At 41.3% G+C, this 12,446-nt stretch overlaps 1 protein-coding gene across 1 annotated transcript in view; it reads left to right on the top strand.

Annotated features, from left to right (window-relative positions):
- The first annotated feature begins 5,300 nt into the window (after positions 1-5,300).
- The window catches only part of SLC39A10 (solute carrier family 39 member 10), a 34,821-nt gene continuing 27,675 nt past the window's right edge, over positions 5,301-12,446 (top strand). The window contains exon 1 of the mRNA XM_016218370.2: positions 5,301-5,373. The gene's annotated coding sequence lies outside the window, so the exon portion shown is untranslated. The remainder of the gene's footprint in view (positions 5,374-12,446) is intronic.

Here is a 12,446-nt window from a genome sequence, read left to right as displayed (position 1 = left end):
TCTGATTTTTAAAAAAAATTAGCATTTGTAGAGAAAGTAATGTAGATATCCTCACAAAAACTGGAACCTGCCCACAGTCTTGATATAAGAGTTAAGGTAATGTAAGAATTAAGAGCACCCATCTCCTCCAGAGTCAGACCATCTGGACTGGGGTCCTGGCTCTGCCACATGCTATATCACCACCTCAGTTTTCTTCATCTGTGAAATGGGCATAATATCTATCTTGCAGGACTGTCATAGGAATACAATTAGTTATCGTATTCAAAGCATTTTAAATGGTGCTTGGCATATTTTTAACTGTACACCTTCATGTGTTTAGGGTGGGGAAAAAAAGACTGAAACATAACTGTTTAAAGAAAGTAACTGTCATTGTAATTGGAATGAAACTTGAGTGTAATGAAATCATCGGAGGCTATAGATGAGATCATCTATGAAAAAGAAACCCAGGCATAGTAGGTTGCTAAGTATTGAGCACTGCAAGAATTGCTCCTTAAAAAAATTAGGAAGTTTCTAAAACTTCTCTAAAGATGTGTGCTGGTAAGAAGAGGTGGTCTATGGGATTCTATAAAGGAATTTTAGAATTTTAGTAAATATAAAATATGATTTGAGCTTTACTTAGAAACAGTGCAAGAAAAATTCAGAAATCCCTCCAAGCTACTCGTTTTGACAATTTATGTATTGCCTTCCCTAATATTTATTGTTGCATCCTTGCTGTCAAAGTTTTAAAAAATAAATGTAAGCAATATATGTTAAGATAAACCAGTGTGTCTTGATTTTAAAAGATGTATTTGATAATTTTCATAAATGTTAGCTGTAAAATGGGTCTCATTAATTATCTTGGAAGTCCTAGGCAAGATTTGAAATTTGCTCTCTTATGATGACATTTTAAAATGAATTTTAAAAATGCGTTAATTTTAGCCAGTTAAGCAAATGAACCTATTTTTACAAATATTTACATGGTAACTTATTGCTAGTTCATTTCCATGTTGATAATATTCCTTATACTGTAACCATCCACAAATACTCTTCAAATTTGTTTTTTGTGTGGATATTTATGTTCCTTTTTTTTATTCCTTTGCACTAGAAGCTAAGGTTTGGAAAGTTGATTTCTGCTGTGCCCCCTGAGTATCAAGAAATAGCAAAAGGCTCTACCTGTGGGCATCTAGCCCCGCAATTGGTACAAATGGCTGCTTCCGAGCCTACTGATCTCCTTCATTTTAGTGTTCCCTGAGTGAACAGGTTGGCTGGAAACCAGACTGAAAAGTTAGCTATTTGTCTAGTTTTCCTTCTGTCCCTTTGTACCGCACTACTGTTAGAAATCTAGACAATCATGTTTTCTCATGCCTTTAAACTTCCTCTTCAGAAAAAAACCCTGAAAAAAATACTCTCACAGCAGTATAAATAAATAACAAAATGATAGTATCTTCCCTCGGGATCCAAATCCCTTTGGTTTCAAGGCCTAGGAATAAAGTTCTAAATGTGGATTTCCAGGGGTTGGTGAGCACAGTGTAGTAGGTTTGGGTGAGACGTGCTCCTGGCACCACCATAGGGTCAACCACGTGATCTGCCTGTGACCCTTCCTATAACTCTGAGCTTCGCGCTTCTTTTCATTCTTCTGAGTGGGTCTTCCTCTTTCTCCTAGGCTAGGTCTCATTTCTACTTTTAAAAGGATTTGCCATGGTGAATCCGAGATTTTAAGCCTCTCCATGATTGTCTTTCTTCCAGTAGGAATGTCTAATGATCTAGGCCTTTTGTTTGTATTATGATTAATTGAAACTAAGGGATTTGGCTAGTCTGATGTTAGCACCATTTAAGCAAATCACATAGAAGTTAATTTTTCTGCCATGGGTGGGGAGTTGCTTGAATTGTCATTTTAATTGTTTCATTTCTCCAATCTAATTTTGTTTCTGCAGATAGCCCGAAACCCAGATAGCCTGCAACTCATTTTGTTGCTTAAACCTACCAACTCAGAATAGTCTCACTTGACAGGCACATCAGTGAAATTTGTCTCTCACCAGGGTGGGATGAGCTCATCTCCCCCTGACATTGTGTACCCTCCTCAAAGTGGTGGGCTCTGTGGAAGAGAATGGCCTTGTCAGTTATATGAGTCCTGCTTTTTTGAAATGACTCCTTTGTTTAGAACTTCCATACAAGCTCAAGCTCTCAAGGCCTATTTATCTTATTTTAGGAATGGCAAGACTTTTAAAAAACATATATGTTGATATTTAGAGAGAGAGGGAGGAAGAGAGAGATCAATTTGTTGTTCCACTTATTTATGAATGCATTGGTTGATTCTTGTATGTGCCCTGACTGGGGATCAAACTTACAACCTTGGCATATCAGAACGATGCTCTAACTAAATGAGCTACCTGGTGAGGGCTCAATCTTTTAACACCTATTTCTGGTGATTAGTACCCCCCACCTTAAGGCTATATATCAATATAATTTAGTCCTCCTTGTTACTTTTGCCTCTAATTATAACCTTGTCTGAACCAAACTTTTTTGGTCATGTAAAGATCAGTTTAAATTGAACATGAAGCTAAGGAGGTTTCTTTATCTTTGGTTACTACTAAGCTTGATTTATGGAAAGAATAATTGACTTTGAAAGATCTGATTTCTTAGAATCAGTCATGTTCTTTATAAATTTAATTAAAGGTTCTTAACTTTGTTGTGAATGATGACAACTTTCTCCTTTACTAGAGGTAAAAAAACAGGTTATGACATGGACTTCCTTTAGCTACAACTAAAGATTGAGGTATGAAGCTTAGTTCTTATTTCCTTTACTTACTGTAGCAGGTTCTTTTCTAATCCTGAGAAATAAAAAAGGCCATTGGATTTATTACATCACGCCTCAAAAAGGTAGATTGGTCATGCTTAGAATTTTAGACATGTGAAATAAAACTGTGACTATAGCAGTGTGAATAAGCAGGACGAGTAACAGGTAAGCCATTTACAGATAATCTAATACTCTCTTCCCCCCTGGAACTGCAGATTATCTGTTACTGTTTTCACGGTTCAGATGGGCTTCATGTCTGACCCTTTCAGAAGTTCTATGATTCTAACCTATTAAAAATTCCATACCCCAACACATCTTCTAGATAAACCTGATAAAAATAAAACATACATTGCAGGGATATTTTTGCTGCACTCTGGTTTAACTCAGCAGGTGATTTTTGAGTAAGCCTTCAACTCATCTTCTGAAATTCATTCCCAAAAGTCATATAACTGTACTAGTTTGCAGCTCAATCATTTACCCTGTCTAGTAATTCTGTTCTAGCCTTTCCCTAATCAGCATGAACACACATGATCATATATGAATTTTGGGTGAGTGTATAAAGTGGAAGGAGACGATGGTCTATTTTTGAGGAGCTTACCCTATAGTTTTATGCAGGGATAATATTTAAAATATATAACAATTACTAAAGCCTAGGCAACAGCCAATTAGAATGAAGGTCTTTGATAAGAGGCGGGTCTTACAGGTTTCCTGTAATGTGGGAGGTCTGGGGAGCCCTGAGAGAAAGGGCCGGGACAGGGATGGAAACCATGGGCAACTGTTGACTAACTTGTATGGGACATTTCAATATTTGATAAATCAGTTCAGCTGTACCTGTACCAGCTGAACAGCAGCCTTGTAAATATGTAACTAAAAATCAACACAGATGTCCTAAAATATGAGGAATGTAAGTGCTATATCTTATTGATATTTTGTAGAAAGATATTGCATATATTTTGAAGGTGATAATGTGTTCAATAAAATAATTATGAGCCTTAAAATATCAGGGTAATTTGGAAGCTTTTTATGCTTTGGGCCCAAAAGATGTACTGTATTGATATATATAGTATGTGTATTATATTGATTTTATGAAATCTAGACTTTAGTTTTGATTTTACCAAATCTAAGGACTTTGGGATAAATTTAGAACAATTCCAGTAATTTATGCATGAATCTGAAGATCATGGTCTTGATCGCCCACAGTTAGTGACCATGGTGAGACATGAAACTGGGGACTCAGACCCATCTCTTTCCTCTACACCTCAGGTCTTCTCCCCTTGCCTAACAGCAGCCCTGGAAACCGGGCACAAATGGAATTTTTCCAAACAAGAAAAAAAAAGGGGGGTATGAGAATCTTAGTATCCTGGCAGTCAGTAGGCATTTATTAAGCTCCTTCAAGATGTTCTTTGTAGAGATACAAAACCAAACCGAACAACCTTCCTTCATAAAGGTGAACCAGAATAGCAAAAACATGGAGCCACACTCTGACGGATCAGTAAGGCACTCGCCAGAGTCTATTAAGTAGATTTTGGCTGGATGCAGAAACAGGCATCAGGCAGGACACAGATAAGCCTCACCATGGAGATGCAGCAAGTGCCAAGAATCAGGGCGATGGAGCAAGGGAAGGTGTCCAGAGCCACCTTTTAGGAAGGCATGGGCTGTGAATTGCTTACGAAGAGGGGTGGCAGGCGTGGTGCGAGCAAAGGAATGGGAGCAAGCATGAACACGATGTAGCGAGGAGTCCGTGGAATTGCTCGGCTGGATCGGGAGTTTTTGCCATTGGTTGGGTGTTAAGAAATATCACGTTAAGCAGTAGGAGGTGGTGGAAAACCGTGGAAAGCTGTCGAAGGCCTCAAGGGTTTCCCAAGGGCGTCCCATGCTCTCTGGACCCAACCTTTTCTTCAGGCCTGGGAGGCGGCTTTACAATAAATTGGGGGGGGGGGGGGTAGAACTATGCAAAAGGAGGCGCACCCGGCACTAAACAAATATTAGCTTTTTGCCCTGAGACGGAAAGAGCGCTTTAACCACGGGCAGGAGTTAAGCGAACGCGGAGGTTCAGCTCGTCCGGCGACACGCCCCACCAGTCGGTCTGAAACCTTCTGCTCGGAGCCTCCCCGCCGGGCGCTCACTGCGCATCCGCCGCGGGCCGCCGCAGGCCACGCGCGCAGCCGGCCGAAGGGGAGCGGCGCGGGCGCTCCGCGCATGCGTCAGAGGCCGCCCCAACTCCCCCGCCTCGTTCTTTCTTGTAACAAAACTAGCGCGGAGCCGCGAGTTCCGCAGTTTGCGTAGGCTCGAGAGTCCTCGCGCTCCGCCTGTCCCGCGGAATCCGCGAGCGCCGCGGTGCCCCTGCGCCATCTGCGTTATCCTAAGCCGGCGGCCGGGGATGCAGTACGCCCAGAGCGTAGCACCCATTAGGCGGGCCGGGTGCGGCTGCGCAGGGACCTGAGTGAGCTTTGTACGCCGCCGGCGTAGAGCGGTGTCTGACACGCGCGCCTCCGCGACGCAGTTAGCGCAGCCAGCTTTGGTGAATACACGGTTTGGTGCAGCCGGGGTTTTTGGTACCGAGCGGAGAGGAGATGCACACGGCACTCGAGTGTGAGGTAACTATAAAACCCCGATTTGTTTACATTCCCTCCCCCAGAACCGGCCCCAAGCGCGGCGGAGACTGCGAGTCCCGGGACGGCGGGGGGAGGAAGGGAGCCGCGAACCTGGGCGCCGCGGCCGGGGGACCCTCGGGGATCCGGGCGCCGGAGTTCCCGCAGCAGCTGCAGCAGGAGGCGGCGAGCCGAGCCGAGCCGAGCGCGTGGGGCGGCGCGCGGGCAGCCGCGGCTTCTCGTGCGCGCTGCGAGCGGCCCCGGGCTTGGCGGCCGGGCAGCCTCGGCCCCGCGCGCGGGACCCCGCGCGCGACTTAGCTCCTGCGGGGCCGGGGGCGGCGTGGGCAGGGAGGGAGCGACCGCCGCGCCGGCGGGCGGCGGCGGGTAGGGGCTGCGCGCGGGCTGCCCGGGCCGAGGGTGGGAGGATCCCCAGTCAGGTCTTGGGGGCCTTGGGGTGGGGTCCCGCCCTCGGTTCTCCCTCCCGCCCTCCCCTCTGGTCTCGGTGGGGTCGGGCGGGGGCCCCGGGATGGAGCCGGCGCCGCAGTTCCGGCCCCGGGAGGCTAACGGACGGCGGTACCTGCGCCCCGACCGCGGAGGCCTCGTGGGGGCTCGTTTTCTCCCAGACCGGCCGGGAAGCCGGGGCGGGGCGCGCGGGGTCCCCGGAGCTGGGGGCGCGGGGGCTGGGTCGGGTGGGGGCGGGCGGGCAGGGGGTGGCGCCGCAGCCCGGGCTTTGTTCTGAAAGCCCTTGGCCGCGGGGCCCGCGGCGGAGCGCGTGGGGAAGCCATCGCGGCCACCGTCCCCGGGCCGGACCTGCTCCACTCCCACGGTTCCTCCCTTGGGGCCCCCGAGGGTCCCGGCCGGGAAGGGGGCCGTGGGGGCGCCCGCCGTGGCTGCGGGAGCCGTTCACGTGGGCGCCTGCCCGCGTGGGCCGGCCTCGGGGAGGGCCGCTCCCCCGGGCCCCCGCTTTAAGTAATAAAGAGTGACATTAAAGCTCCTAACTTTTACAGAGTGGTAGGCAAGGCGGTGATCCTGTCGTTTTTAACTTTCATTTAATGTATTTCGCTGTTCAGTACCGTGGAACTGACTCATTCTTGATGGACCTAAACTGGCACGTGACGGGTTTAAATTTCGTGTGTGTGTGTGTTGGATTCGTCTCTAAATTCTACATAAGAACAAGCAAGTACTGGAGATTTAGAAGGTAGTTAATTTTGTTAAGACCAGTCCTCAAGTCAGACTTTCATAAGGACTTCCTATTATACAAATTTTGAATATCCTCTGTCACTTGTTCAAGACCTGGGGTGTCCATGCCAGACAATCCACATCCCTGCCCTCACTGAATATTCTAGCAGGGAGAGAGAAATACATAGTAACAGTGATTTGAATAAAATAAATAAAACAGTGATGTTACTGGAGGGACTTTTTAAAACTTTTTTGAGTGGTGAACCTCAGAATGATATTTTTAAGTGTACAAAATGCATAGGATTACAACAGAAGCCAATTATATTGACATAATTATTAAAATATTAAGTATGATGAAGTGATCGGTGTTTCAGTAAAGCATTAAATAGCAGGTCTGATTATGACTAATTCAAACTATCAGGGACTGTAAATGATCTTTAAAAGACTTGATTTCTAATATAAGTATTAGGTACTGTATATTACTTTGATTTTTGCTTATATTCATAACTGAACTAAATTTCAGAGATTAAAAGTAATGTGTTTTTCTTCCGTATCAGACTTAACACACCTGAATTCAATATACAGACTCCTGGTTAAGAACTCCTGTGCAGGGAGGACTTGGTGCTACTTTAAAAGAAGTTGTTAGGGAAACCCTTTCTTACGAGGTGTCATCAGTAATATATTACATGATAAACTGTACTTGTTCTTCCTGTTAGGTTATATTCATTCCACTAACAGCTTAAAAACTATATACAGTTCTTCACCTTTTTTGAGCACCTAATTTGAAGTATTTTCAGAGGCCTCAAGTTTAGTATGCAAATACTGTTACTTCCAGCACTACTGGGGAGGCGGGGTAACTGAGATATGGAGAATATAGGCCATAGCAAGGGAAACTGAGATATGGAGAATATAGGTCATAGCAAGGGAAATTACTCAGCGGGAATGGCCATTTGCTTTTAAAGAGAATTTACCTTGTTCTGTTCCCTCCTCTCATCTGCCCTCAGTACTGGCAAGAATTTACAGTTTTGGAGTAAGACTTAAGGTTCAAAACCCTAGCCCATTATTAACGAGTTTGGTTACTTTGAACAAGTTACTTTATCTTAATCTTTTTTTTTATCTGTGAACTTGGAAGTACTAAAAAAATCCTACCTCATGGGTTTATTGTTACCATTAAATGACATAGGAACCAAAGGGCTGCAGATAATTAATTTTACCTTTTTAAAAATAATGAATATTGCAGTTTTTTAGTGATTGAAAGACTACTTTCTGTTTTCCCCCAATACTTTGTTACCCCTAGAATGGGGTTTAATGGTCTCTTCTGGGCCTTTGCCGTGATAGTTATCCTACTGTTATTCTCTTATATGTAATAACCCACAGAATTTTTTCTGCTTCTCTTGCATTTTCTAACTTACAATTACATACACACATCTTGTTTTCCCTGCCTGACTAAAATCCTTGAGGGGCACTTTTTCCACAGCATTTTGTCACATGTTCATGACACAAGTGAATTCAAAGCTTGGTTGTCAAGCTCCTTAATCAAATTTAAGTGTAGTACACCACAGATTTATCATTAGCCCAAAGAAGTACTTCAGATATAAATGCCAGTCCTTGTCTATGTAGTGCCTACTTTAAGAATGGAAATACCATGGGTTTGCGTTGTTTTATATCAAAAGGACATTATTGCTAGTGCATTTTTAGGCTGATAATCACAAGATGTAAAACAGGACACAGTAGAAGAGGGAAAAGAAGTGTAGGCAATCAAAACAGAAAACTCGTTTTTTTTCTTTGTAAGTTTTATAAACCTATAAAGTCATCTTTCATTAAATAGTAAAATTTTCATTAAAATCTTCAGCTTAAAGTTTTTAAGTTAGAAGAGTGTCCAGTCTGTCCCAATAGTTTGATGCTGCCCCCTAGTGTTTCAGTCCCTTTGAAGTTTTCTTGAGTTTAGCTTCACCTCCTAAAACAAGATCTATTTAAATTACAATTAGATTTCTTAGTGCTGTATGTCTAGTCTACTAGGCATTTCCTCTAGCTGCTGGTTAATGTTTCTAATAAGATAGACATAGTCATTTTGAATTAGTTAATTTTGATTGCTTTAAGTCCCTAATTTTCCAAATGGGGGGTGAGTTTTGTGTGGAGATAAAAAACAGTACAATGCCAAATTTCCTTGCAAGAGGATACAGGGGATTTTTCAAAGCAGGAAGAGGGATATATGTTAATGTATCTATGAAATTAGCTTTGTATATAAATAACAGCAATTTTATTAATCTGGGCTTTGTCTTAAAAAGAGTAATATGAAAATTTGCTTTTGGGCACTGGCTCGGTTGGTGCATTGTCCTGTGCCCCAAAGGATGGTGGGTTCAGTTCCCGGTCAGGGCACTTGTGGGAGGCAACCAGTCGGTATTTCTCTTTCACATTGATGTCTCTCTCTCAATCTCAATAAAGACACCCTCGGGTGAGGGTAAAAGATTGCTTTCTGGATCAGTTTAACTTTGTATTGCCTTGACTGTACTGAAAATAAAATTGAAAATGCTAAAATCGCATGGATGGTGAGCTTTTTTTTTAAAAGTTTAATTTTATTTTAAGCTATGACTTTTATAGAAGGATCTTTGAAAAATAGTCTCTAGGACCTTTAATAACCACAAGATTTCCTGTAGTCATTTATGTAAACTAAAGTTTCACATTATGCCAGTTACCAATATTCCAAACTACTTTTATTTTTTATTCGTAAATTCTGTGAGTGAGCCACACAGTAACTTTTAGATTTTTTCCAAAATAAGCAAATAGATTCTCAAAAATCTACCACAATCATAGTATTCAAAAGTATGTTCAGTAGGTATAAAGGCTATTTATAACTGAAATTATAAAGATTTAAATAACAATAGCATTCAAATGATTTCCAGTTGCTTAAGAGACCATACTTAATGTTCAGACATTAAAACACAATTTCTTGTATAGTGTCAAATTTTATTTTTCTATTCTCTTATCAGGTCTTTTTTGGGGTTTTTTTGGTTGGCAGATAAAAGGATTGGATATTTTAATAGATTTTTCATATTAGATATTTCATGCTAAAAGATGTTATTAGAATGGGGTGGTGGTGGTATTTATAGGTATAAGTATAAAATCTAAAAATCTTCGTTTAAATTATATTCTCTAAGAATTTTAATAGTCTTTCTCCATATCTTGGAATTATCTAAGCAAGTAAAATAATAGCACAAATTGGAATTAAAATGATTGCATTATTGTGATTAAACTCTACAAATGCTTGTGGAAAATCTTGAAACAGTAATTTATTTTCTTCCACATGTGACATAATGGAATTTTGTTTAACAAACTTTTTTAAGATTTATAATTGCTGACTTTTAGCTTTAATTTTTTTTCAAAGTTGTACGTGAGTGTAGTTTAAAGAATTAAATAGTTCTGTGAAATTTTTAGGGAAAAGGAAAAAAATTCGTCCCCTCTTATATTCTTCTGCCTAGAGAAACAGGGAATTCCTTTAGATGACGATTTTGCTACTCACTGCCGCATCTCCAACATGTTCATTACTTGTTCATTTTCAATTTTAGCCATTATGTGTTTAATGAAAGATGAAGATTTAGCATTATTTCCATCTCTATATACCTTCCCATTTTCTGTACCCCAGTATTTGAGGGCAATTATATTGTAATTTTGTTTTAGAGTAGTAGTTAGCGTTACATTTTTATGACTATAAATGTTATTTACAACTGAGGCATTATCATAAATTGTTTCCTTTTGTGCACTACTTTGTTTTTGTGGCATTAATAATTTTCTTATGTTTTTTTTCTTTTTTCTTTTGTGTGTGCCTGTATCACAAAACCTACCCCAGGTCTGAGTCAGAATGTAGCTTTATAAGAAAAGGGACTGTACCCTTAGAAGCCTCTATGTTTATAGAAGAATTTATGTAGTTTTTTTGTTTGTCTTTTTTTAAATCCTCACCAGAGGATATTTTTTCCATTGCTTTTCAGAGAGAGGGGAAGGGGGGTAGGGAGGGAGAGGGAGAGAGAGAGAGAGAAAGAGAAAGAGAGAGAAAGAGAAAGAGAGAAACAGAAACACCAGTGTGAGAGAGGTGCACCCTGACCAGGGCTGGGGACAAGCCTGAAACCAGGGTATGTGCCCTTAGCTGGAATCAGATCCGGGACCCTTCGTTCACAGGTTAGCGCTCTAATCACTGAGCCAAACCTGCTAGGGCTATGTAGTTTTTTTATACAGGATAGGGCAAAACAGTTTATTACTATTATTTTAATATATTTTTATTGATTTCGGAGAGAGGAAGGGAGAGAGAGAGAGGGAAACATCAATGAGAGAGAGTCATTGATCTGCTGCCTCCTGCACACCCCCTGCTGGGGATCGAGCCTGCAACCCCGGCATGTGCCCTGCCCCAGAGTCAAACCGCAATCTCCTGGATCATAAGTCAGTGTTCAACTGCTGAGCCACACAGGCTGGGCTTATTATTATTTATTAACTATTCCTTTCCTTATGAACAACTGTAAATCTACTTTTGCCCCTCACCCTGTGTATTGGACATTGTTAAAGTTAATGATTTATCGATAATGAAATTGGTAGTTTGCTAGTAAAAATTAAGTAGCTTTGACATTTGAATTACACTTTTGTAAGAGTCTACTAAATGGCAGAACTGAATCATTTTACTTTGTTTTTGTGGCATTAATTTTATGGCATTAATAATCCAATTAAGAGGATCTTGGTGGTATTATGCTAAGCAAAATAAACCATTCAAAGACAAATATCACATGATCTCACTCACATGTGGAATCTAATGAACAGAATAAACTGATGAACAAAATCGATCCAGAGACCTTAGAAGCATGGAAAAGACTGGCGAATCTCAGAGGGAAAGGGGGAAGAGGAAGGGGGCGATTAACCAAAGAATTTATATACATAACCCATGGACACAGACAATAGTGCAGTAAAGGCTGGGGAAGGAGACGGGTGTGGGGTGGAAGGAGTCAGTGGGGAAAAAGGGACATCTGTAATACTTTCAACAATAAAAGATAAATTTAAAAAACAACTTGATGGTTTATAGTAATTATAAGGATAGCTAAAAAGGCTCTGCTGTCAGCCATCAGAATATGTTAATGTTATAAAAAGATTGCCCTGAGCATTCTGTGGAATTTTTTTTTTTTTTAACCTCATGGAAAGGAAAGGTAATTTTACCTGACTACTTATGAATGGCAGGCTGGTGTAAAATCAGAGATGTATAAAAGTGACAAGATGCTCAAAAAGGAAAACACAAAGGGAAGAGGGAAGATGGATGGATTTGAGGCGGTGGCAGTAATTAGAATGACGGTGATGTGTTAAAAGAGAACACCTCTCTGCTCTGCAGGTTGAAGATAAATGCTTCAGCTTTGGATATGGTTGTGCAAGGATGGAATGGTTGAAGTAACAGCAAGATTCTTGAGACAGGGAACCAATCTGAGGATGAGAAGGAGCTTGGATTTTTGATCATATAATTGTCGTGGAACACTCATTTCTCCTAACTTCTTTTTATATGGAAATTCCCTCTTTTGTTTGAAAATTTCCTCTTTGTTTAGTTGATCTATTATTTGTAACCAAAGCAACCTATTACAAGGTAGTTAATATTTTAAAAAATTAAAAATATTACAGTAAGGATTCTTGAATTGGTGTGTTCCTTGTCCCTAAGTGCAACAGTTTCTCCAGGGTAGATAGAAGTGGAATTTGGGAGCTATAGAGTGTGTTCATATTCAGCTTCAGTAGATGTCAAATTGCTCCCCAAAATGGTTGTGCCAATATATACACCCATCAGCTGTGTAAGGTGTTTTCTATTTCTCTTTATTACATCTTTGCTTAACACCTGGTATTGTCAGATACTAATTTTTATCAATTTTTTGTACATTATCCTA

Source organism: Miniopterus natalensis, chromosome 8 (assembly GCF_054644295.1).
Source record: "Miniopterus natalensis isolate mMinNat1 chromosome 8, mMinNat1.hap1, whole genome shotgun sequence".
Taxonomy (NCBI): Eukaryota; Metazoa; Chordata; class Mammalia; order Chiroptera; family Miniopteridae; genus Miniopterus; species Miniopterus natalensis.
The sequence above is the reverse complement of the archived record's forward strand: the minus strand, read 5'-3'. Positions and strand labels throughout refer to the sequence as shown.